Raw genomic sequence first — 23,975 nt, 5'->3', positions numbered from 1 at the left:
TATATTTTATATTTTATATTTTATATTTAATTGTAGATTACTCTTTTAAACAAAACAAAGCAGAGGAAAAACATACTAATCTTGCACTACATAAGCAATTATCACAATGCATTCAATGTTGGTAGGCTTTTTTTTTTATAAATCAATTTCCTACTTGTTTTAGAAGAATAGCGACAGGATTCCTTGCCTGCAAATTATTGGGCTAACTATACTGAAATACTGATGTTTTAAAATGTTCCTTTCTAAAAAGACAGTGGGTGTTATGATGAGATTTAAAAGATTATATTTAATGGAATTTAGTGTTTCTTAGTCACAGAGGAACTATAAAGCAAGCATCTTTATTGTCTAATGTGGTTACTTTTCTTTAGTTACAGAAAAGAACTGAATAACTGAGCTGGATTGAATTTCAAAGCTGAACAGTGAGATATAATGTAAAGTTATTTCTCAGGACTGTATCTCATTAGGTTCAAAATATACCACCATTTTATATGATGTTATTGAAACAAGCTAATAATATCAGGGCATGAAGTACACTGATCTGCTGAAAACTATAACCATAAGCAGCAGAGTAATCTATCTAGGGATCAATGTGTGTTTATTTTACCTCAACTAATAGTTTTAAACAAGGTCAAAGTGTCATTGTGAAAGTAAATTCAATGCAATTATATATTAATTACATCTCTTATTAATCTCGTGGTAATTATTCTTAGAATAATGATGTAATCCCAAGAATAATTACTAGTTTGTAAATGTTATGATTAACATTTTTAGTTCATATAGGATTACCACCTGGAATTATCCATAATGATTTAATATGTCTATATCATATTATTACCAATATTGAAATTCTACTTTCTGATACCTTCTTGTGCAATGACATATTAATCACTGATATTGCAACAACAGTGTTAATACTTTTTGGTCAATTAACCTGAAGAGCAGTTCTATATTTTATAAAAATTATTGATGTATTGGCACCAGTTCGTTTTAATGGGTACCTGAAAAAGAATGTTCAGTTCCATAGGATTTATTTCCATTTGATACTATACAACCTGTGAAATAGTAGGTCTAAAAATGACACACAGTAATATGGCAGCAGTGTGATGAACTTTGACAATTTTACATATGCCTATTAACTCAAGATCACGTGAAGTATTAATACCACTTTATAATGCATTGGTAAGGCCACACTTGGAATATTGCATTCAGTTTTGGTTTCCACAATGCAAAAAAGATGTTGAGACTCTAGAAAGAGTGCAGAGAAGAGCAACAAAGATGATTAGAGGACTGGAGGCTAAAACATATGAAGAACAGATGCAGGAACTGGGTATGACTAGTTTATTTATTTATTTATTTATTTATTTTGTCACAACAATATACATAAGCATCACACAAAAAAAGATTATATAGTATATAAACATGTATATGAAGAAACATGAGGAGGTATAAGCATATATATATATATATTTATATATATTTGTTTTCTGAGGTTTTCGCGGGTGTTTGTATGTAGGTCTTTGGTTATTCGGGTTCTCTCCCGCGTAAAATTGGAAGTGTCTTGGCGACGTTTCGACGAAGTCTCATTCGTCATCTTCAGGCTTCAGCTTCGTGCTTCTGGGAGCAATGTGTGATTGCAGCTGTTTCTTCCTTTTAACTTTCCTTGAACTGCTAGTTCAAACCCCCACTAGCAGTTAAAAAGGAAGAAACAGCTGCAATCACACATTGCTTCCAGAAGCACGAAGCTGCAGCCTGAAGATGACGAATGAGACTTTGTCGAAACGTCGCCAAGACACTTCCAATTTTACGCGGGAGACAACCCGAATAACCAAACACACACACACACACACACACACACACACACACACACACACACACACACACACACATATATATATATATATATATATATATATATATATATATATATATATGTAAAGAAGAAAAAAGAAAAAAAACAATAGGATAGGAATGGTAGGCATATTTGTGCACGCCCCTTATGGTCCTCTTAGGAATGGGGTGAGGTCAATAGTAGAAAGTTTTTGGTTAAAGCTTTTGGGATTATGGGAAGAGACCACAGAGTCAGGTAAAGTGTTCCAAGCACTGATGATTCTGTTACAGAAGTCATATTTTCTGCAATCTAGATTAAAGCGGCTAACATTAAGTTTAAATCTATTGGTTGCTCTTGTATTATTGCAATTAAAGCTGAAGTAGTCTTTAACAGGAAGGACGTTACAATAGATGATTCTATGAGTTAAACTTAGGTCTTGTTGAAGGCGACGGAGTTCTAAGTTTTCTAAGCCTAGGATTTCAAGTCTGGTGGGATAAAGTATTTTGTTTTTTTCAGAGGAGTGAAGAACTCTTCTTGTAAAATATTTCTTGTTTAATGAAAAGAAGGACTAGGGGAGACATGATAGCAGTGTTCCAATATCTCAGGGGTTGCCAAAAAGAAGAGGGAGTCAAACTATTCTCCAAAGCACCTGAGGGTAGAACAGGAAGCAATGGGTGAAACTAATCAAGGAGAGAAGCAACTTAGAACTAAGGAGAGATTTCCTGACAGTTAGAACAATTAATCAGTGGAACAACTTGCTTGCAGAGGTTGTAAATGCTTCAACACTGCAAATTTTAGAGAAAATGTTGGATAACCATTTGTCTGAAATGGTGTAGGGTTTCCTGCCTGGGCAGAGAGTTGGACTAGAAGGCCTCCAAGGTCCTTTCTAACTCTGTTGTTGTTGTTGTTGTTGTTACTATTATTATTGTAAATCCAAATAATATTATAACAACTGGTGTTTAATTTTAAAATTTCAACAGAAAACAAATACAAACAAAAAAGCTAAATGTCATTTTCACTTTTATTTTACACAGCAAACATGGATTTACATTAAATATTTAGCCTAAACTGAAACAATGGAACAAAGACAAAAGGACAATGAGTTGTGAAGCAATCTATTTAAATAGAAAACTCTATTTTAGAAATTCCTAAAGTAGTATCCAAAGAAACAATGTGTCTTGTACACCTTTCTTTCTCACTGATATTATTTTAACACCTGGGCTTTTAAACAGTATTCAAAAACTTTTAATTTGCCAACTATAATATCATTCTCATTTCCAATAGCTCCTTGTCGTTATAGGTAATTTGTAGAAAATTAAAAAAGGGTGCGTGACTGGACCGCAAGATTTTTATTTTTATTTCAATCTTTACCCTTCCTGGGAAAAAAAAGGCAAGAGTTTGGGAAGAGTAGATGAAAGGAAGAATTCTGGAAAGTAGGTTTAAAATGTGTGAAAGGAGGAGGTTTTTTTTAACCTGTTATGTGGAGGGTAATCATTGGTCTTACTCAGTATGATAGCCATACAGGAAATGAGCAAGACTCGTCGCATGTGGTATCTTTATTGTGTACCCTAGTGTGGCTTGGAATTCAAAATGTGTTTAGAGACTAAAAAAGGCGACAATGCCTCAACAATTGTGAAAAGGTTTAGAAAGACTTCTGAGAACAGGAAGAGACCAGCTTTGATCAAATATAATACCAATCTAGAGTTTAAAGTTATATAAACTAGTCCCACCAAATATTGAATTTTACTTTTACCAAGCTGTACAGGTCGTCCTTGACTTATGACAACAACTGAGCCCAAAATTTTCATTATTAAGTAAGAACAGTTGTCAGGTGAATTTTGCCCCATTTTATGATTTCTCGATACAGTTCTTAAGTGACTCACTGCAGTTGTTAAAATTACTGACACAGTTGTTAAAGGAAACTGGCTTCCCCACTGACTTTGCTCATCAGAAGGTTGCATGACCCTGGGATACTACAGCCATCATAAATACATTCCAGTTGCCAAGTATTCGAATTTGAGGATGTCCATGGGAATGCTGCAACAATCGTAAGTGAGAAAAATGCTTATAAGGTGCCACTTTCAAGCTGCTCAGGTAAGATGGGTGGCAAACAAATTTAATACATAAATAAGTCACTTTTTTCGTTGCCTTTGAATGATTACTAGTGGTTGTAAGTCAAAGATTACCTGTAGGGTTTTTTTTGTTTGATTTCTAATCAAGTTTGATTTTTATCTTTTGTTCCATCCCAGCATAGTTAGTATTACCAGTGGTGGGTTTCAAAAATCTTACTACTGGTTCTGTGGGTGTGGCTTGGTAGGCGTGGCATGGCTTGTGGGCGTGGCTTGGTGGGCATGGCAGGGGAAGGATACTGTAAAATCTCCATTCCCACCCCACTCCAGGGGAAGGTTACTGCAAAATCCCCATTTCCTCCCAATCAGCTGGGATTTGGGAGGCAGAGAATAGATGGGGGCAGGGCCATTTTTACTACTGGATCTCCGAACTACTCAAAATTTCTGCTACCGGTTCTCCAGAACTGGTCAGAACCTGCTGAAACCCACCTCTGAGTATTACCCTTTGCACCAAAAAAAGAATCTCTGAAGATTCATTTTAATGGCTGTTTATTGTAATTTTAATTCCAGATATTTTAACCATCCATTTTACTAACTACACACAGAGATTAAAAAAACAATGAAAAGCAAGGATAAAATATTTCAAAAACTATCCCTCTTTTATAGCTCCACTCTTCATGATGTGTAGTTAGGGTTACGTAGATCTTTGAGTGGGGGTGGGGTTTGCTTCATTTTGACAAAGAAATTCTTCAAAACTACTTCACTGAAGAGCACAAACACAGACATGCATAGTTTAAATGGCAAAGAATCCATGTTGCTTCACTTTACCCTATCCATAGCCTCTTCTCGACATTTACAAAATTTAGATATTTAGATGTTGCTTCTGCAGCATCTCTCTTCTCTTGGAGCATATAAATATCAACAAGGTACAAAGCATCACTCACAAAGATCTATGAGTAGCATTGAAAAACAATCAGCTACATTCTTTAATTTGTTTGTTTTGAGGAGAAAATCTCAACCCAGGATGCTCAATAAAATAGCTTCCATAGGAGCATTAACACCAAGTAAACACCCAGAATCCAAATTAAGTCTGATATACAAGGGCAATTTTAGTTGGCAATTCCCCAATCTTTTGTCTCTACTATCATAGCTACTGCTTTGCTACAACTCAATTACATCAATTTAACACATCAGGTTATACAGGACTGCAGTTTTTTCCATGTCACTAATGTAGAACTGTTCTGTTAAGACACACTACTACTAATTAAGAATCCCTGCTGGAGCTCTGCCTACAGTGTACATTAGGGCTGGGCAACTATGGCCCCTTTATGACCTATGGACTTCAAGTCCCAGAATTCCTGAGCCAGCATGCTGGCTCAGGAATTCTGGGAGTTGAAGTCCATAGGTCATAAAGGGGCCATAGTTGCCCAGCCCTGGTGTACATCTTCCAGCTGAAAATTCCCACCAATGGGCAATGAAAAAAACAAGCAGCCATATTAAGGAACCTAGTTAAGACAGTGATTCTGAAAAGTTATTAATTAAAACAGAGAAATACAAACTGAAATATTCTATGATTAAATAGAAATTATTGAAAGAATAACCAAGGTCACTTGAAGCAACTAAAGAGTTTTATGGAAACTTAGAAACAAAGATTTTGATTACAATAGAACCATACCAGGTTCACAAGAAATGCCAAACATCTAAAAGAGTCTTAATGGTGTTTTTTTTCATGCTGTTTAGAGAAGGGGTCACCAACCTTTTGGACCTCAGGGACCACTAAATTCATAATTTTAAATCCCGTGGATCACTAATATGATCTGCCTAATGACCAGCTGAGTGGGCGTAACTAGGTGGGCATGTGACTGGGTGGGCATGATCAACTCGATGTCACTCACATTGAGGGGTGCCTCGATGGCCTCTACTCACCTCTCCCAGCCACTCCTCATTTGCCAGCTCAGGCCCCTTAGGGCCCCAACAGGAAGCAGTTGCTGGAGTTAAGCAGCCACCATGAGAAAGAGTTGGCAAAACAGCTGGCTCTGTTCAGATTGGATCTGATTGAGAAGGAGGCTCAGCAAAAGCACCTCACTGAGGACTATGAGCATAGGCTTTCCAAGCAAAGGGAAGATCCGAGGGAGTGCAAGGCCAGGTACCAGTGCCTGGAGGGTCCATGGGCTGAGATGGTCAGCCAGTTCCAGGCTATGAGGCAGTCCCATTGGAACAGGGCCCTCCAGTACCACCACCAGCACTTCCCTCCAGCCTTCGCCCAAAGCCAGGAGGCTGAAGCAGACCCCAAGTTGGAATTTCTGCCCCCTTCTGACCTGCACAAAAAGACCCCGAAGGGGGACACTCTCTGCAGCAACACAAACATTCATTACATGTATCCAGCCCAGAGACAGTAGTTTGAGGACCCCTGATATAGTCCAATATAAAAAATGCAAATAATTTTTTCTGTGTACCACCAAAATTTTCTTGCATATCACCAGTGGCCCACGGACCACCAGTTGGCAATCATTGATTTAGAGTATACAGCAGATGCTGGTGATAGCCGCTTTCTTTTCTTCTTCAATAGAAGGTGCAATGACATCATGGTGCTCTTTTTATTTATTTATTTATTTATTTATTTATTGATCACATTTGTATACCGCCCTATCTCCCGAGGGACTCAGGGCGGTTAACAGGCATATAAAAAGGACATATAAATACAGATTAAAACACAAATAAAAAACTTATTCTAACCAGCCTGATTACCAAAACCAATTAAAATCAATATAAAATTTAAAATTTCAAAAATTTAAAAATCTAAAAAACCTAGTCCAGTCCTGCGCACCTAAATAAGTGTGTTTTAAGCTCACGACGGAAGGTTCTAAGGTCCGAGAGTTGGCGAAGTCCTGGGGGGAGCTCGTTCCAGAGGGCGGGAGCCCCCACAGAGAAGGCCCTTCCCCTGGGCGTCGCCAGACGGCACTGCCTAGCTGACGGCACCCTGAGGAGTCCCTCTCTGTGAGAGCGCACGGGTCGGTGAGAGGTATTCGGTAGCAGAAGGCGGTCCCGTAAATAGCCCGGCCCTATGCCATGGGCGCTTTAAAGGTGGTCACCAACACCTTGAAGCGCACCCGAAGGCCACAGGTAGCCAGTGCAGTCTGCGAGGATAGGTGTCACCCGGGAGCCACGAGGGCTCCTTCTATCACCCGCGCAGCCGCATTCTGACTAACTGCAGTCTCCGGATGCCCTTCAAGGGAGCCCCATGTAGAGAGCATTGCAGTAATCCAGGCGAGACGTCACGAGGCGTGAGTGACCGTGCATAGGCATCCCGGTCCAGAAAGGCGCAACTGGCGCACCAGGCGAACCTGGTAAAAGCTCTCCTGGAGACGGCCGCCAAATGATCTTCAAAGGACAGCCGTTCATCCAGGAGGACGCCCAAGTTACGCACCCTCTCCGTCGGGGCCAATGACTCGCCCCCAACAGTCAGCCGCGGTTGCAGCTGACTGTACCGGGATGCCGGCATCCACAGCCACTCTGTCTTGGAGGGATTGAGCTTGGGCCTGTTTCTCCCCATCCAGACCCGTACGGCTTCCAGACACCGGGACAGCACTTCAATAGCTTCATTGGGGTGGCCCGGTGTGAAAAGTACAGCTGGGTGTCATCAGCGACAGCTGGTACCTCACACGAAGCCACTGATGATCTCACCCAGCGGCTTCATATAGATGTTGAACAAAGGCGAGAGAATCGACCCTGCGGCACCACAAGTGAGGCGCCTCGGGCCGACCTCTGCCCCCGTCAACACCGTCTGCGCCTGATCGGAGAGGTAGGAGGAGAACCACCGATAAACGGTGCCTCCCACTCCCAATCCCTCCAACCGGCGCAGCAGGATACCATGGTCGATGGTATCAAAAGCCGCTGAGAGGTCTAATAGGACCAGGGCAGAGGAACACCCCCTATCCCTGGCCCTCCAGAGATCATCCACCAACGCGACCAAAGCCGTCTCCGTGCTGTAACCGGGCCGGAAACCGGACTGGAGCAGGTCTAGATAGACAGTTTCATCCAGGTGTAAGGAAACTGATATGCCACCATACTCTCTACAACCTTCGCCGGCGGGTTGGAGACCGACGATAATTACCTAAAACAGCTGGGTCCAAGGCAGGCTTCTTGAGGAGGGTCTCACCACCGCCTCTTTCAAGGCGGCCGGAAGACTCCTCCACCAAGGAAGCGCTCGTAATTGCCTGGAGCCAGCCTCGTGTCACCTCCTGGGTGGCCAGCACCAGCCAGGAGGCACGGGTCCAGTAAACATGTGGTGGCATTCAACCTACCCAACAACCTGTCCATGTCCTCGGAGCCACAGGGTCAAACTCATCCCATAAAATATCACCAAGACCACCTCGGACGCCTCCCCTGGGCCACTGCAATTTTGGTCCAAACCGTCCCGAAGCTGAACGATTTTATCGTATAGATAACCGTTAAACTCCTCAGCACGCCCCTGCAACGGGTCATCCCGCTCCCCTGATGAAGGAGGGCAGGTCACCCGAAACAGGGCGGCTGGGCGGTTATCTGCCGGCGCAATGAGGGAGGAGGCGAGCAACGCCTCGCTTCCCTCAGTGCCACTAGGTAAGTCCTAGTATAGGACTTCACTAGTGTCCGATCAGCCTCGGAGCGGCTGGGCCTCCAAGAACTCTCCAGGCGTCTTCTCCGCGCTTCATCCCCTCAGCTCCTCGGAGAACCAAGGAGCCGTTTGGGACCTGCGCGGGTCAGAGGCCGCAAAGGCACGACACGATCTAAGGCCCCGCCGCGCCCGTTCCCAGGCGCAACCAGTTCCTCAGCCGTGTCGTGAGCCAGACCCTCAGGAAATGGCCCAAGCTCCGTCCGGAACCTCTCAGGGTCCATCAGGCGCCTGGGGCGGAACCAACGATTGGCTCCGTCTCCCTGCGGTGTTGAGTGGCGGTCAGAAAGTCCAGGCGAAGAAGAGTGATCTGACCATGACAGAGGTTCAATAACTATTTCCTTCAAATCCAGATCTCTCAACCACTGACCAGAGATAAAAATCAGATCCAGAGTGCCACCCCCAATGTGAGTAGGGCCATCAACTACTTGAGTCAGGTCCAAGGCCGTCATGGAAGCCGTGGACTCCCGAGCAGCTGTCGGTGGCCCGCCGGAAGATGGCAGTTAAAGTCCCCCATGACTAAAAGTCTGGGGGTCCCAACTGCCACCCCAGCAAGCACCTCCAGGAGCTCAGGCAGGGCAGCTGTCACGCAGCAAGGAGCCAGGTACACGACCAGCAAGCCCATCTGACATCTATGACCCCATCTCACAAAAAGGGATTCACACCCGGCAATCTGAGGCACAGTGGTCTCCCTCGGCTCTAGACTCTCACTAATCACAACCGCCACCCCACCACCCCTACCCTGGCCCTCGGCTGATGGAATGCTCGGAAACCCGCGGGCACATTTGAACAAGGGCACGCCCCTTCTGGGCCCAGCCAGGTCTCCGCGCCCATAAGGTCCGCGGCACCCCTGAATAAGATCGTGAATTAGGGGGCCTTGGCCACGGACCGTCGTTGCACAACATCAGCCGAAGGCCAGGGCCCTGAGGGTCCTGACCATCCGGAAGCGGGAGAAGTTTGAGGGCTCGGGCACGCGATCGCCTGCAGACATCGAGCGCCCCCTAACACGATGTGAGCCCCACTTCCGCCATATCTGCCCCTCCCCTAACCGTGGAAATGTCACCACCCTCAACCAATGGAGCACCAACCCCCCATGACCTCGGACCCACCAACCCCGCCACGAGCATGCGCAGGAACTGGACTCCCACCCGGCGGGTTTCCCCAACACCCGCCTTAAATCCCTCCCACCCACCCCCAACCCAAACCTATCGATTTCCTCCCCTTAAAACCCCTTTAACACCCTCCTTAAAACCCCGACAGGTTCTTCCCCTACCTGACACTACCTCCCCTTTAAAAACCCTTATTAAAAACCTATCTACAAAACCCCACAGGTTCTTTTTTCGCATGCCACCTCTGTGGGTCCCAAAACCCGTCATAGAGGCCGGCCCTCGATAATGTGGAGGGCCATTTCTGCGAGGCGGGGGCACCTCGCAGCTGCAAGAGTTCATCAGAAGAATAGCGCGTCGTAATAGAAGATAAGATCGGCGAAAGGGGTCCAAACTCCGAGGATAAAAAGATGGCAAAGATTAAAATGTTATCCAAATAGAGATTGAAATAGGCCTAAAATGATGATAAATGATGATAATACTAAACCAGCATGCTGGTAATCCCAATAAGGGCAGACCCAGAGTAAAACCACAAACAGTCCAGATGGTAGTCTGTCGAAGGTCTGAGACCAAACATCCTGGGATAGAAAAGGTGGAGAGGGGGTTACTCCAGTCATAGGCAATATCGGCTGCTGTTAAGTCTCCTGCATCTTCCAATAGGCCTAAAGGGCCAGCGACCGGCCAAGGATACCAATAAGGCCAGAAAAGGCGTAGCAGATGTTAACCGTCCAATGGGGGTCTCCAGGCAGGCAAATCCATCGCACCTCCATCGCCTTCCCGCTATCCTCCAACCACCACCACCTCCAATCCAGGATAGAACACACAATCCAGGGGTCCCTTCAAATCCAGCACCCCCTAGTGCATCCTCACCCGGTGCAGAGGCCCGGACGCTCCAAACCTCTCCTACCGAGGGGCCCAACCTCTCCCACAGGTTGAGCCTCTCCGAGAGGCTGGAGGATAGGAGAGACGCCATGGTCACAATCTGGCGGCAGGGAAAAGGCACAGACGACTTGGGCGGAAACAGATGGAACTTCTCAGTCGCTGTTGCCATCGTCCAGGTCGGAACAAAGGTCCGAACCCGAACGGCACAGCGCCACCAAGCCGATGAGATGTAAAAGTCAGATGAAAATATAGAGGTCAGATGTGGAAAACGGGAGGCAGACTAGCTATGAAAAGCCAGGCCAAGCCAGCCAAGACCGACGCCAACCGCAGGAGCCAGCTGAAAAATTAAAAAATCGGCCGGAAAAAAAAACGGCCGAGGAAACGCCGAATCAACGTCCCCGCCCTCAGGCCCGAAAAAACATGGCCGCCGTAACTTCGCCGACTGCTTACCCGACCCCGTTCTCAGCAGCCGTGGGCTCAAAAGAGACCAAAAGCCTCTCTCCACGGCTGCCGCTCTGATGACAATCCAGGTCGGGGCAGCAGGCGGCTAGACCGGCGGTTTGGATAAAGCCATCCTCGGAGGGCCCCACAAACGCCGGAGCCGGATCTTCAACGCTGCGCCATCTTGCGCATGCGCAGAACCAAAAAATGTCATAGTTTCTCCTTCTGTTGAAGAAAAAAACTTCACTCCTTTTTTAATAGATAGTGAAAGAGAGAAATGATCAGTGGATGGACTTGAAGATGCAGGTTTAAATTTTTGAGGTGGGCTGGAGAGAGAAGACATGTGGTATCCATTTTGGTTATTAAAATATGCCGTGTCTAAAAAACAAAAACCTCATAAGAAAAAACTAGATGGATTTTTGGTAGTTTGGTAGAAACCCTTTGGTTTCCTGAAATCCTCAAAATGAAAATGCTGGCATACAGTGAGGAAACAGGTTATCAGCAGAACTAGTTCAAATTTCAAAATGCAGAGGTATGTCTGCAGGGAAGGAGAAGGGCTGCTTTGCCCAGACCTGAATAGGGTCAACCTGTTCTCCAAAGCACCAGAAGACACAACAAGAAGCAACAGATGGAAACTAATCAAAGACTCAGTGGAATGATTTGCCTCCAGAAGTTGTGCTCCAACACTGGAGGTTTTTAAGAAGAGATAACAGAATAACAGAATAACAGAGATGGAAGGGACCTTGGATGTCTCCTAATCCATCCCTATACTATTTCAGACAAGTGATTGGCCAATCTCTTCATAAAGCCTCCAGTAATGGAGGACCCATAGCTTCTGGAGGCAAGTCATTCCACTGATTAATTGTTCCAACTGTCAGGAAATCTCCCCTTATATTTAGGTTGGTTCTCTCTTTGATTAGTTTCCATCCGTTTTTTCTTTTCACGCCTTGGAGAATAGTTGACTCTCCTCTTCTTTGTGGCAGCTCTTAGATATTGGAACACTGCTATCATGTCACCTCTAGTCCTTCTTTTCATACCCAATTCCTGCAACTATTCATTAGTCTGAAATGGTATAGAGCTGTGATGGCGAACTTATGGCAAGCATGCCACAGGTGGCATCCAGAGCCATATCTGTGGGCATGTGAGCATTGCTCTACCTCAGCTCGCGTGCATGCACGCACCAGCCAGCTAATTTTCAGGCCTTCTGGACCCACCTAAAGTCAGGAAACAGGCTGTTTCTTGCCTCCAGGGGGATGGGGAAGACCATTTTTGCTCTCCCCAGGTTCCTAGAAAGCCTCTGAAGCCAGGGGAGAGCGAAAAACGGGCCTACCAGGCCCATTGTGCCATTTTGAGCCAAAAGCAGGGGGAGCACAGGGGGGTGGGGTCACACGCACATGCGCGGGGGGTGCATTGAATTATGGGTGTAGTCATGCACACGCACTCCCCCCGCTTTTGGCACATGATGGCAAAAAGGTTAACCATCACTGGTATAGAGTTTCCAGCTTGAGCAGGGTGTTGGACTAGAAAACCTCCAAGATCCCTTCCAACACTGTTGTTATTCTGTCAGCTCAGATTTCCAAATGCAGAAGTTTCCCTGCATTTATTTTATTTATTTATTTATTTTATTTTTATTTATTTATTATTTATTTATTTTGTCACAATAGTATATATAAGCATGAGCAGGAAAATAACTATATAATATATAAGCATATACATATATATATATTTGTTTTCTGAGGTTTTCACGGGTGTTTGTATGTAGGTCTTTGGTTGTTCGGGTTTTCTCCCGTGTAAAATTGGAAGTGTCTTGGCGACGTTTCGACGAAGTCTCATTCGTCATCTTCAGGCTTCAGCTTCATGCTTCTGGGAAGCACGAAGCTGAAGCCTGAAGATGATGAATGAGACTTCGTCGAAACATCGCCAAGACACTTCCAATTTTACACGGGAGAAAACCCGAACAACCAAAGACCTACATATATATATATGTATGTATGTATGTATGTATGTATGTATGTATGTATATAATAACTATATTAATTGGATATAATGAAGGGAAACAATAGAACAGGAACAGTAGGCATGTTTGTGCTCTTATGCATGCCCCTTACGGACCTCTTAGGAATGGGGTGAGGTCAATAGTAGACAGTTTTTGGTTAAAGCTTTGGGGATTTTGAGAAGAGACCACAGAGTCAGGTTCCAAGTATTAATAACTCTGTTACAGAAGTCATATTTTCTGCAATCAAAATTGAAGAGGTTAATATTAAGTTTAAATCTATTGTTTGCTCTTGTATTGTTGTGATTGAAGCTGAAGTAGTCTTTAACAGGAAGGACATTGCAATAGATGATTCTATGAGTTAAACACAGGTCCTGTTGAAGGCGGCAGAGTTTTAAGTTTTCTAAACCCAGGATTTCAAGTCTAGTGGCATAAGGTATTTTGTTGTATTCAGAGGAGTGGAGAACTCTTCTTGTAAAATATTTCTGGACACGTTCAATTGTATTGATGTCTGAAATATGGAATGGGTTCCAGACAGGCGAGCTGTATTCAAGAATTGGTCTAGCAAATGTTAGTAGTTAGTAGCTCTGGTTAGTAGTGTAGTGTTTCTGGAGAAGAAGCTACGTAAGATTAGGTTTACAACTCTTAAAGCCTTGCATGGAGTGGGCTGTTTTGCTGGTGAATTAAATGTTTTGGGGTTGTTGTTATTGTTGTTGTTTTGCAAAGTACAGATCATACTGCTCAGCCACTTCATTGCTAGGCTGCATGTGTGGCTGGATCAAAAAAGATGCCACTTATTGAAGTCTTTCACGTGGCCCATCAACAGAAGGCTGTTCTCCTTCCCTTCCCTCATCTTTATAATGTAAGTGAGCAACTGTGAGCAGTCGAGAAAGCCCAAGTGGCTGTGAGAACCCCATTGGGAGTGGGGGTAGCAAAGCATGGGGTATCTCAGGGTGTGGAGGAAGCCCTGAGACACCCAACGAAAGTGGTCATGCGTGGAGTAGGCCCTTCAGGTTCATTCCTGTGGCACCCCTTGTGATCTGCACATTCCTTTAACAATTGCATTGAAAAGAGAATGAATGGGGGGTACTTAATAATGTGGTTCATTTAACACTTATCCTGACTTCCAGCAGTAATGGCCAGGCTTCATTACTGTCTTAACTTAAGGATTATCTATATGTGTTTCAAACCAATCTAGCATGTAAGAAAAGAACAGCAACATCTGCATATAACAAAGCACAGTTTTTCCTTATAATTAATGATGGACAGCGGCCATCATTCTGAAGTAATGAGGTCTCCAGATCATTGAGACAGATATTAAATAGTGAAGGGCCAGAATACAACTTTGTCTCACTTCCTTATTCACTGTAATATCACCTGTAATTAAACCTTTTCTATTGGATCTAAGTCGCATTGTACTATCTTGATATGCCGCCTATATTAAATATAAGAGACAAGTTTAATTGCTTGTAACCTTCAAGGGGATGAAGAGCACTAACTTTTACTTATAATTGCTGAGATAAAGGAAGGAGATATTTATATATTTCTTTACTTTTTCTGTATTGAATTCTTACTTTTTTCTTTCATCTCTCTTTTGCTGTTTTTATTCTTTCTATTCTATTTTCTTTCTTTAAATTTAGTTTATATTAGATTTTACCATTATAATAAAAATTATTAGTAAATAATTATACATATACACACTTATAATAAGTATACACACGCTTACATGTAGAAATTAAAAACCACCAATTTGTAGTAGTAGGAAACCATCAATTTATGGTAGATCATTAGAAGGAATAAGAAATTCTTATTTTTTCTTCTTGTCTGCCAAAAATTTTATTTCCTGTTTGCTACTGTCATGGAAAACCAGGTGTCTTGAAAATAAGTGCTAAAGTACTCAGAATTAAAACGGAATTTGGAAATAGATTTGTGACTGAAGCTCTGAACGTTTGGAATTTGGTCTGAAAAGGTTCAAAAAATTTTGAAGATTAATATAGACATTAATGTGATTGTTGGTGCCTGTAAAAAAATAATAAGAAAGCAGTTTTTGTTTTCTTCTTCTTAAGTGTTGCAAACTCTTTTATATTTTAGAATAAATTGGATGAACATAATTATTTCTATCAGAGTTTGCAGGATATTTGCAACCATGGAGCTTTGTGGAATAAAGTAAAAGATCCATCAGTTTTTCATACAGGACCTTATCCATTAAAAAGACATTTCATCTTGAACAATTAAGCAATTTTGGTTCTTCCCCTTTCAAAACCTGAGCCTATATGAAATATTAAACAATCAAAATTAGAATTCTATAACCGATGCCTCAAATATCCAGCAAATTAGCTGCCTGAAAATAGCTTCTGCTTGGCTACAGTATGTAATAAAATGGAATGTTTTAGTTTTCTCTGCAGTTTCCATTTAATCCCCTGTTTCTTCGGCTTGCTATTTTATTTTGGTGAGGAAATACTTTAAACCCTCTATGGTGATTCTCCTTATGCAATTATAGTTCCCATGCTATATGTACTGCAAATTGTTAATTCCCCTGTTAGCTGTCAGGATGCCTGCAGAATTTGGTGTGAGTGGCTTTTATCTTTGTTTTCACAACAAACAAGTCAACATACAGACATAATTCTCTGCTAGCTATCTTCCCACATTCTTTAGGGAAGCCTCTTTATTTCCAGTCTCTGACTGGAAGCTTAAGAAAAGCAAATCTAGCAATGATCAAATATATTAAATCAATTGCATTGGGGTGGGTGAAGAAGCAGCTTTCTATATTAGCTATTTGTAAATACAGTAGAAACCATCCTGTTGGATTTTCACAGCTTTTAAAATACATTTGTTACTATTCCATTAATTCAATATTTTAAGTACAGTAACACTTCCACATAACCATCAGCACAATGAAGCCAAATAATTGTGGTCAAGCTGTTCATCCTTTATTGTAGAAGGCAAATGTTCAGATAATAGAAATGTTATTTACAGAGAATTGAGGTACACATTCTGTGCTGGGAGGAGGAGGAGGAGGAGGAGGAGAGCAAGGAGGAGCTGACGGTGGTGATGGTGTACATGACTGGATCCACCACCATCATCTTCTCCTCCTCCCCCTAGCACAGAATGTGTACCTCAATTCTCTCTCTGTGTGTGTGTGTGTGTGTGTGTGCCTATATCTATCTATCTATCTATCTATCTATCTATCTATCTATCTATCTATCTATCTATCTATCCTTGCAGATATTCATAAATAAATATAAATGCCTGTCCTAGACTTCTATCTAGTTTATAGTGACCAGACGTCCCACTTTTGGCGGGACAGCCCCGCTTTTTAATAATTTGTCCCGTGTCCCGTGGCAATTCCAAAAAGTCCCAATTTTTTTTTTGTTTCACTCCCATTCTGAAAATGGGAGGTGGCAATGCAAGAGGAGGAGGCAGAGAAGGGGGAGTGGCAGAGAAGGGGGCGCGAGAGGGAGGAGAGATGCCGCTTGACTTCACCTGAGAGGAAGAGGAGAGCCGAGAGGAGAGCCGAGGCTGCCTGGAAGAGCGGAGAAGCAGCAGCCGCTCCTCCTCCTTCAGGCAGGTGGCAAGACTCAGTGCACATGTGCAGCCCCCCCCACTCCCCCCGCCCGTCAATGGTGTCCCGCTTTGCCATCGCTGAAATCTGGTCACTTTAATCTAGTTTGATATCTGGTGACCTTTGCCACAAGTGTTGCCCTAAACAGGAATTCACCAGTTTTCCTAATTCCCATTTCCTAATTCCTATCACCCATCTCCTCCCACTTATGACTGTATGACTGTAACGTTGTGGTATCCTTACGATTTATATTGAGTGTTTCCTAGTATGATTTGATTGCTTATTTGTACCCTATGACTATATTTAAGTTTTGTACCTTATGATTCGTAACGAATTTATCTTTTCTTTTTATGTACACTGAGAGCATATGCACTAAAGACAAATTCCTTGTGTGTCCAATCACACTTGGCCAATAAAGAATTCTACCTATCTATCGATCTATTTTTCTGGCGTTTGATTCACATTGGATATGGATTAAAAATTAAGAAACAAATGTCTGGAGCAATGAAATCTTACATAAAGCTGAAATGAAAACTACATGATATTTCGGAACTCAATCACAACATTATACCATTATTTTAGTCTCTAAAATACTGCATGCATTTTTGTTTTACTGTTCATTATTCACTCTCATCTTATTGCTTTTCTCTGAGGTTGGTTTTCTTCTTGCATGTGTTTTATTATTATGCTAGGTAACATTGTCAATGCTGTGACATGAAATGAAGTTTGGTGGCTGGTTTTCACAATCCTTACATTTTATGTTGTAAATGACTTTTATTTTCTCTTGCTATTGGGTCTTTCCATTTGCCTAAGATTTTCTTTTTGGAAGGATCTTGTAGATTTGTAGCTATAGTGATACTAAAAGCTTGTAGTAATCTGCTAGTAGTTCTAATCTTTGTTTCTTTTTTTTATGCATACAAGGATTAAATCCTCCCAGGTACTTCATATCAGAACAGACAGAACATCAAGACTCCAATAACCTCAGCTCCATATATTCTCTGCTTTTGCAAATCTCATATCCTTTTCCTCAAATTTCCCCACTATGTATTTCCTTATTATAAATTACAAAAAATAGCTATACTAACACTGAAACATAGCACATATCTCTAAACAGGTGCAGGGATAATAATTCAATCTCCATGCCCCTTCTGTGCTCTGAGATTGCCACAATGAAGTCAATTAGCTTCACTGGTAGCCTCTGAAGTGGCCAACTGTCTTTCAAAATGGGATTGAGGCCACTGGCTCATTTTAAACATTATATTAAAATAAATGGAAATTTGGCATAGCTATTTCAAAAATATACAGCTTAAAAACAAAGCCAGGTATCCTCAGAGAAGGCATGCCTCAATTAGAATATATATAACTATATTTATACCACATCCTTGTTATGAGAATGTGCTTCTTTAATGATCTGCATTGTTCTCAGGGATATTTCATGCCACATCATGCATCAGATTTTAGTTGAAAGAAAGGTAATTAGTAGTTGTTTTGTAGAAAATGAGTATACTGGCATCTACATTAACCAGGGTAAGGATTTAAATTGATTTATTCTCCCACTCTTTGAAGAAAATTCCCTAGGATAGCAGATGATCCATAAGTGGAGGTTCTAGAGCCAAAACTTTCTAAAGATTGACTCTTATTTGCCTTGTCCAACAAACAATGAAGGAGGATGGATCACTGTTAAAACAACTGCTAGGCTATAAAACTACATTTGTGACAGAACTGGTGATCTGATCACACATGACAAGCCAAATTTCTGGGTTGATAGATTAATGGCAGAACTGATGATCTGGGAATGCAGACCAATTAAATTTCTAAGCAGAGAGCTAGGTTAGATAAATGAATGACAGAACCAGTGATCTGGTCACATAAACCAAGCCAAAAACTAGTTATCTGGAAAAGGCAAGACAGAAGAGACAAAAATCATTGATTTGACAACTCACCAAGGAGCCGAGCAAGATTGACAGGCCCAGCTTCCTTGCTATGTGAAGTATATGATACTTGACGAATTATCAAAGGATGCTGCCACCTTCTGGATAACTTCATTGTTAATGCTCCTATATGCTTTCAATGGACCAGTTAGTACTTTCTATTTATCCTTGAGCCAACAGAAATATTACATATTTTTTTTGTCCTTGGACTTTACACCACATACTTATAATATATCAGTAGCTCACTGTAACAGCATTGCCAAAAAGGCATTATGAGTTGTTAACCTAATTTTGCGATGCTGCTTCTCCAGTAACATTGTACTGCAAACTAGGGCATACAAAACCTTTGCCAGACCGATTCTCGAATACAGCTCATCTGCCTGGAATCCACACTATATAATGGACAGTAATACAATTGAGAGAGTCCAAAAGTATTTCACGAGAAGGAGTACTCCACTCCTCTGCTCACAATAGAATCCCTTATGCCACCAGGCTTGAAATTTTGGGCTTGGACAACCTAGAACTATGCTGCTTACGGTCTGACCTAAGCTTAGTACACAAAATTGTCTGCTACAATGTCCTACCTGTCAATGACTACTTCAGCTTCAACCGCAATAATATGCGGGCAAATAATAGATACAAACTCAAAGTAAACCGCTTCAAACTCAATTGCAGAAAATACGACTTCAGCAACTGAGTGGTCAATGCCTGAAATGCACTACCTGACTCTGTTTTTACATCTTCTAACCCCCAAAACTTTAACCTTAAACTGTCTACTGTGGACCTCATCCCGTTCCTAAGAAGTCTGTAAGAGGGCATGCATAAGTGCACCAGTGTGCCTACCATCCCTGTCCCACTGTCCCCATTTATTCATGCTCATTTCTTATATATATACTTATACCAGAGGTGGGTTTCAGCAGGTTCTGACCAGTTCTGGAGAACCAGTAACGGAAATTTTGAGTAGTTCAGAGAACAGGTAGTAAAAATTCTGGCCCCGCCCTCGCCTATTCTCTACCTCCCGAGTCCCAGCTAATCGGGAGGAAATGGGGATTTTGCAGTATCCTTCCCTTGCCACACCCATCAAGCCACGCCCACAGAAGTACCAGTAGTACTACCCAGTAGTAAAAAAATTTGAAACCGACCACTGTCTTATACCTGTTTATACTTATATGTTTATATGTTATGTTCATACTTATACTTGTTTTCTCATACATGCTTGACAAAATAAATAAATAAGTGTAAACTAGATTGCTTGGAACTATATTTCCCAGAATACCTTGCCATTCACCATGGCAAATCCAGTCCAGCAATCCAACATTGGAGGCATTTCAGGCGTGCAATAGTTAAGCTGCTGGAGTGGAAGTGGAGAAACCACTATATCAACATTACTAGTTGTGTCAAATACTGGGCAGGCGTAGAATGCACTGAAGTTGAAGAAAGAGTGCTGACCATTTTCCTCTTAACCATATAGCACCACCATCAGTCAGCTGCTGTTCAGGTTGATCCTGGTTTCCAAGCAGGGTTATTGCTTGGAGACTTGACCGTATAAAGGAAGAGACCTGTATGAGAGACGCAGACTCCCCTACTATCCAAAGGAGAACAAGACTGTGTTTGTGGACCTAAAGCTAATAGGGGTTGGACCGATCCACCCATAAGAGAATCACCTCACTGCAACCTCAAACAAACGATTAAAGAAGTATATCAGATTATACAATACCTTTGGGGGGGGAAAACACATCACTTATAGAGCAAAACACAATTTTAAGAGTACCTAGGGGTCTTCTAAGTTGAAATATATAGGGAATTCATGAAAAATATATTATTGTAGTAAGCAGGCAAAGGTCCAGGCGCTTAAACACAAGAATTCATGACATACTGAATTACAGTGCTCCTGGCTGTTATTATCTGAAGCCATGGGAACTGCTGGGGCTGACCAAGTCCTCCTTCTCAATATTAAATAAAATCCCATGCCTGAATTTGAAAACATTTAAAATTTATCAACGTCCTCAAACGTCAAAATGTTGACATTCATTGTTCTGAACATTTGTCAATTATCCTCTAAGCAGGGATTCTGATATCTTTTACAAATCAAAGAAATAATTGGAAGCAAAAGAAACTGTTTTAATCACTGTGGTGTAGAATGCCATCATCCTTGAGCGGAAAATGCCTTCTGGGTATAATTAATATCTCTCTAAGGCAGCAGCATAAAGTGAAATAAATTGCCAAATATTTGGGGCTATAAAGCAAGGAGGATATGTATGCATTCTTCTTGCAGTAGCAATGCAGTTGTACAATATATATTTCGGAGTGCTTGTTTTTATAATCAATCAACTGTAAGGTGGTGGTTTATTAAAAAAATAGGAAATACACTGTTCTGAACCAATGCACCACTATATTGAGGAACAGTTCAAATAACATAGCCCCATGTTGCTTCCAAGAACAATATTAATTTATATATTTATGCTTGTCTACAATCAAAATAGATTCATCTTCCTCCTTCTATGAAAGAGAGATTCTAATGCATTGGTAATGCCTTGGTAGGGCCACACTTGGAATATTGCATCCAGTTTTGGTCGCCACGATCTAAAAAAGATGTTGAGACTCTAGAAAGAGTGCAGAGAAGAGCAACAAAGATGATTAGAGGACTGGAGGCTAAATCATATGAAGAACGGTTGCAGGAACTGGGTATGACTAGTTTAATGAAAAGAAGGACTATGGGAGACATGAAAGCAGTCTTCCAATATCTCAGAGGTTGCCACAAAGAAGAGGGAGTCAAGCTATTCTCCAAAGCACCTGAGGGCAGGACAAGAAGCAATGGATTGGAATTTATCAAAAAGAGAAGCAACTTAGAACTAAGGAGAAATTTCCTGACAGTTAGAACAATTAATCAGTGGAACAACTTGCTTCCAGAAGTTATGAATGTTCCAACACCAGAAATTTTTAAGAAGATATTGGATAACCATTTGTCTGAAGTGGTGTAGGTTTTCTTGCTTAAGCAGGGGCTTGGACTAGAAGATCTCCAAGGTCCCTTCCAATTCTATTCTATTCTATTCTATTCTATTCTATTCTATTCTATTCTATTCTATTCTATTCTATTCTATTCTATTCTAATGTTAATCCTTTAAATTATTCATAACAGTGTACTGAGGATTCAGTAAATGACCACTTCAACACTTCAAGTTGATGTTGACTCTTTTTAAACACATGGGTAGGTATTCTGTGGGATGAAGTAAATGCTCATCAGCAACCAACTCTTTTCTTCAGCTTTCTTACCCCCAAACAATGCAGAGTACAAATAATTTAGCATCAGGGTACCTGCAGGATTATCTGCTCCAACCTGAAGTAGCCCCACCTACTAGAACTAGATGATCCAGGGGTAAATTTTGTAGTCCCACATTTATGGGAAATAAGAGAAGCTGAAGCTAGAAGGCACCACTTCTCAATGGCAATTTTGGAACTGTCTCTTCATAGAAATCTGGTTAACCCACTCCTTGATAGTTCTCAAGAAGTTGTTTTTAAAAATGAGCTATTTCAGACTCTGTGCCAATCATGTTACCTAGCTTTCATATTTATATTTAATTGTTCTCATTTTTATTATTCCCATGAGTTTTCTAATTTATGATTTGGAAATCAAACTTTTAAACCCTGTAGATTTTTTAAATATTTTCCTTATATTGTATTATATTTTCCAATTGCAGCAGGATATAAATAAAACAAATAAGCAAACAAATAAACAATTATTTGTTTGCAATATTATTTTTAATACACAGATCATGAGCATTAAAATAAAAATTATATACATAGTAAAACCTATGTACTATATGAGAATGTGTGTGTGTGTGTGTGTGTGTGTGTGTGTGTGTGTGTGTATACATATATGTTTTTGTAGGTTTTCACAGGTATAGGTATGTAGGTCTTGGCATATTCGGGTCTTTTCCCGTGTAAGGTTGAAAGTATCTTGGTGACATTTCGACGAGGTCTCACTCATCATCTTCAGGCTGGTGCTTTCGGCTCCGACCACGCTTTGCTCACACAAGCACAAAGCCAATGCAACCACAGAGCCGACCAACCCGCTCACAGCAACACTCCCCACCTCCCCACCAGTATTTATAGAGAGACAGCAGCTCCAACCACTCTTTGCTTGAGAAGCACGAAGCCGAAGACACCAGCCTGAAGATGATGAGTGAGACCTCGTCGAAACGTCACCAAGATCTCAACCTTACATGGGAAAAGACCCGAAAATGCCAAGATCTACATACCTATACCCATGAAAACCTACAAACACACACATACACAAAGAAGGCTCAGCAGTTAAAGAGCTGAATTTGTCAGATAGAAAGCTGAAAACCTTGCGTTTGAGCACCACGTGACAGAGTGAGCTACCTTTCCTTGCCCCAGCTCCTGACCACTTGGAAGTTCGAAAACAGGCAAATGTGAATAGGTAACTAAGTTCCACTTTGGTAGGAAAGTAACAACATTTTGTGCACCTTGGCAGCTATAGCCACACTGGCCACATGACCACAGAAATGTCTTATTTTTATTTTTTTATTTTTTTATTTTGTCACAACAATATATGTAACTATCATACAGAAAGGTTATATAGTATATAAAGGTATAGAAGAAAAGAAAAACAATAGAACAGGAACGGTAGGCACGTTTGTGCGCTTATGCACGCCCCTTATGGTCCTCTTAGGAATGGGGTGAGGTCAATAGTAGAAAGTTTTTGGTTAAAGCTTTTAGGATTATGAGAAGAGACCACAGAGTCAGGTAAAGTATTCCAAGCACTGATGATTCTGTTACAGAAGTCATATTTTCTGCAATCTAGATTAAAGCGGTTGACATTAAGTTTAAATCTATTGGTTGCTCTTGTATTATTGCAATTAAAGCTGAAGTAGTCTTTGACAGGAAGGACATTACAATAGATGATTCTATGAGTTAAACTTAGGTCTTGTCAAGGCGACGGAGTTCCAAGTTTGCCAAGCCCAGGATTTCAAGTCTAGTGGGATAAGGTATTTTGTTGTTTACAGAGGAATGGAGAACTCTTCTTGTAAAATATTTCTGGACACGTTCAATTGTATTGATGTCAGAGATGTGGTGAGGGTTCCAAACAGGCGAGCTGTATTCTAGAATTGGTCTAGCAAATGTTTTATATGCTCTGGTTAGTAGTGTAGTGTTTTGGAAAAGAAGCTACGCAAGATTAGGTTTATAACTCTTAGAGCCTTTTTTGCTATGTATTTGCGGTGGGCTTTGGCACTTAGATCATTTGACATGAAAACTCCAAGGTCTTTAACGGGATGGGGGTCATCTGTGATGTAATGTCCATCTAGTATGTATTTAGTGTTTGGGTTCTTTTTTCCTATATGTAAGACTGAGCATTTGCTGGTTGAGATTTGGAGTTGCCTAGTTTTAGACCAAGCGGTTAGATGATCAAGGTCTTTTTGAATGATAGATGTATTATCAGTGGTGTTAAATAGTTTGACATCGTCAGCAAAGAGAACACAATTACTTGAGA

General features: G+C 41.5%; 1 protein-coding gene and 1 long non-coding RNA gene across 2 annotated transcripts in view; one reads left to right on the top strand and one right to left on the bottom strand.

Annotated features, from left to right (window-relative positions):
* The window catches only part of PTPRN2 (protein tyrosine phosphatase receptor type N2), a 925,005-nt gene that overhangs the window by 655,510 nt on the left and 245,520 nt on the right, over positions 1–23,975 (bottom strand). The gene's annotated exons all lie outside the window — the stretch shown is intronic.
* Positions 1–23,975, top strand: part of LOC131196672 (uncharacterized) — a 78,364-nt gene that overhangs the window by 3,994 nt on the left and 50,395 nt on the right. The window lies entirely within an intron of this gene.

The sequence above is a fragment of the Ahaetulla prasina genome, chromosome 4 (genome assembly GCF_028640845.1).
Source record: "Ahaetulla prasina isolate Xishuangbanna chromosome 4, ASM2864084v1, whole genome shotgun sequence".
Classification (NCBI taxonomy): Eukaryota; Metazoa; Chordata; class Lepidosauria; order Squamata; family Colubridae; genus Ahaetulla; species Ahaetulla prasina.
The sequence above is the reverse complement of the archived record's forward strand: the minus strand, read 5'-3'. Positions and strand labels throughout refer to the sequence as shown.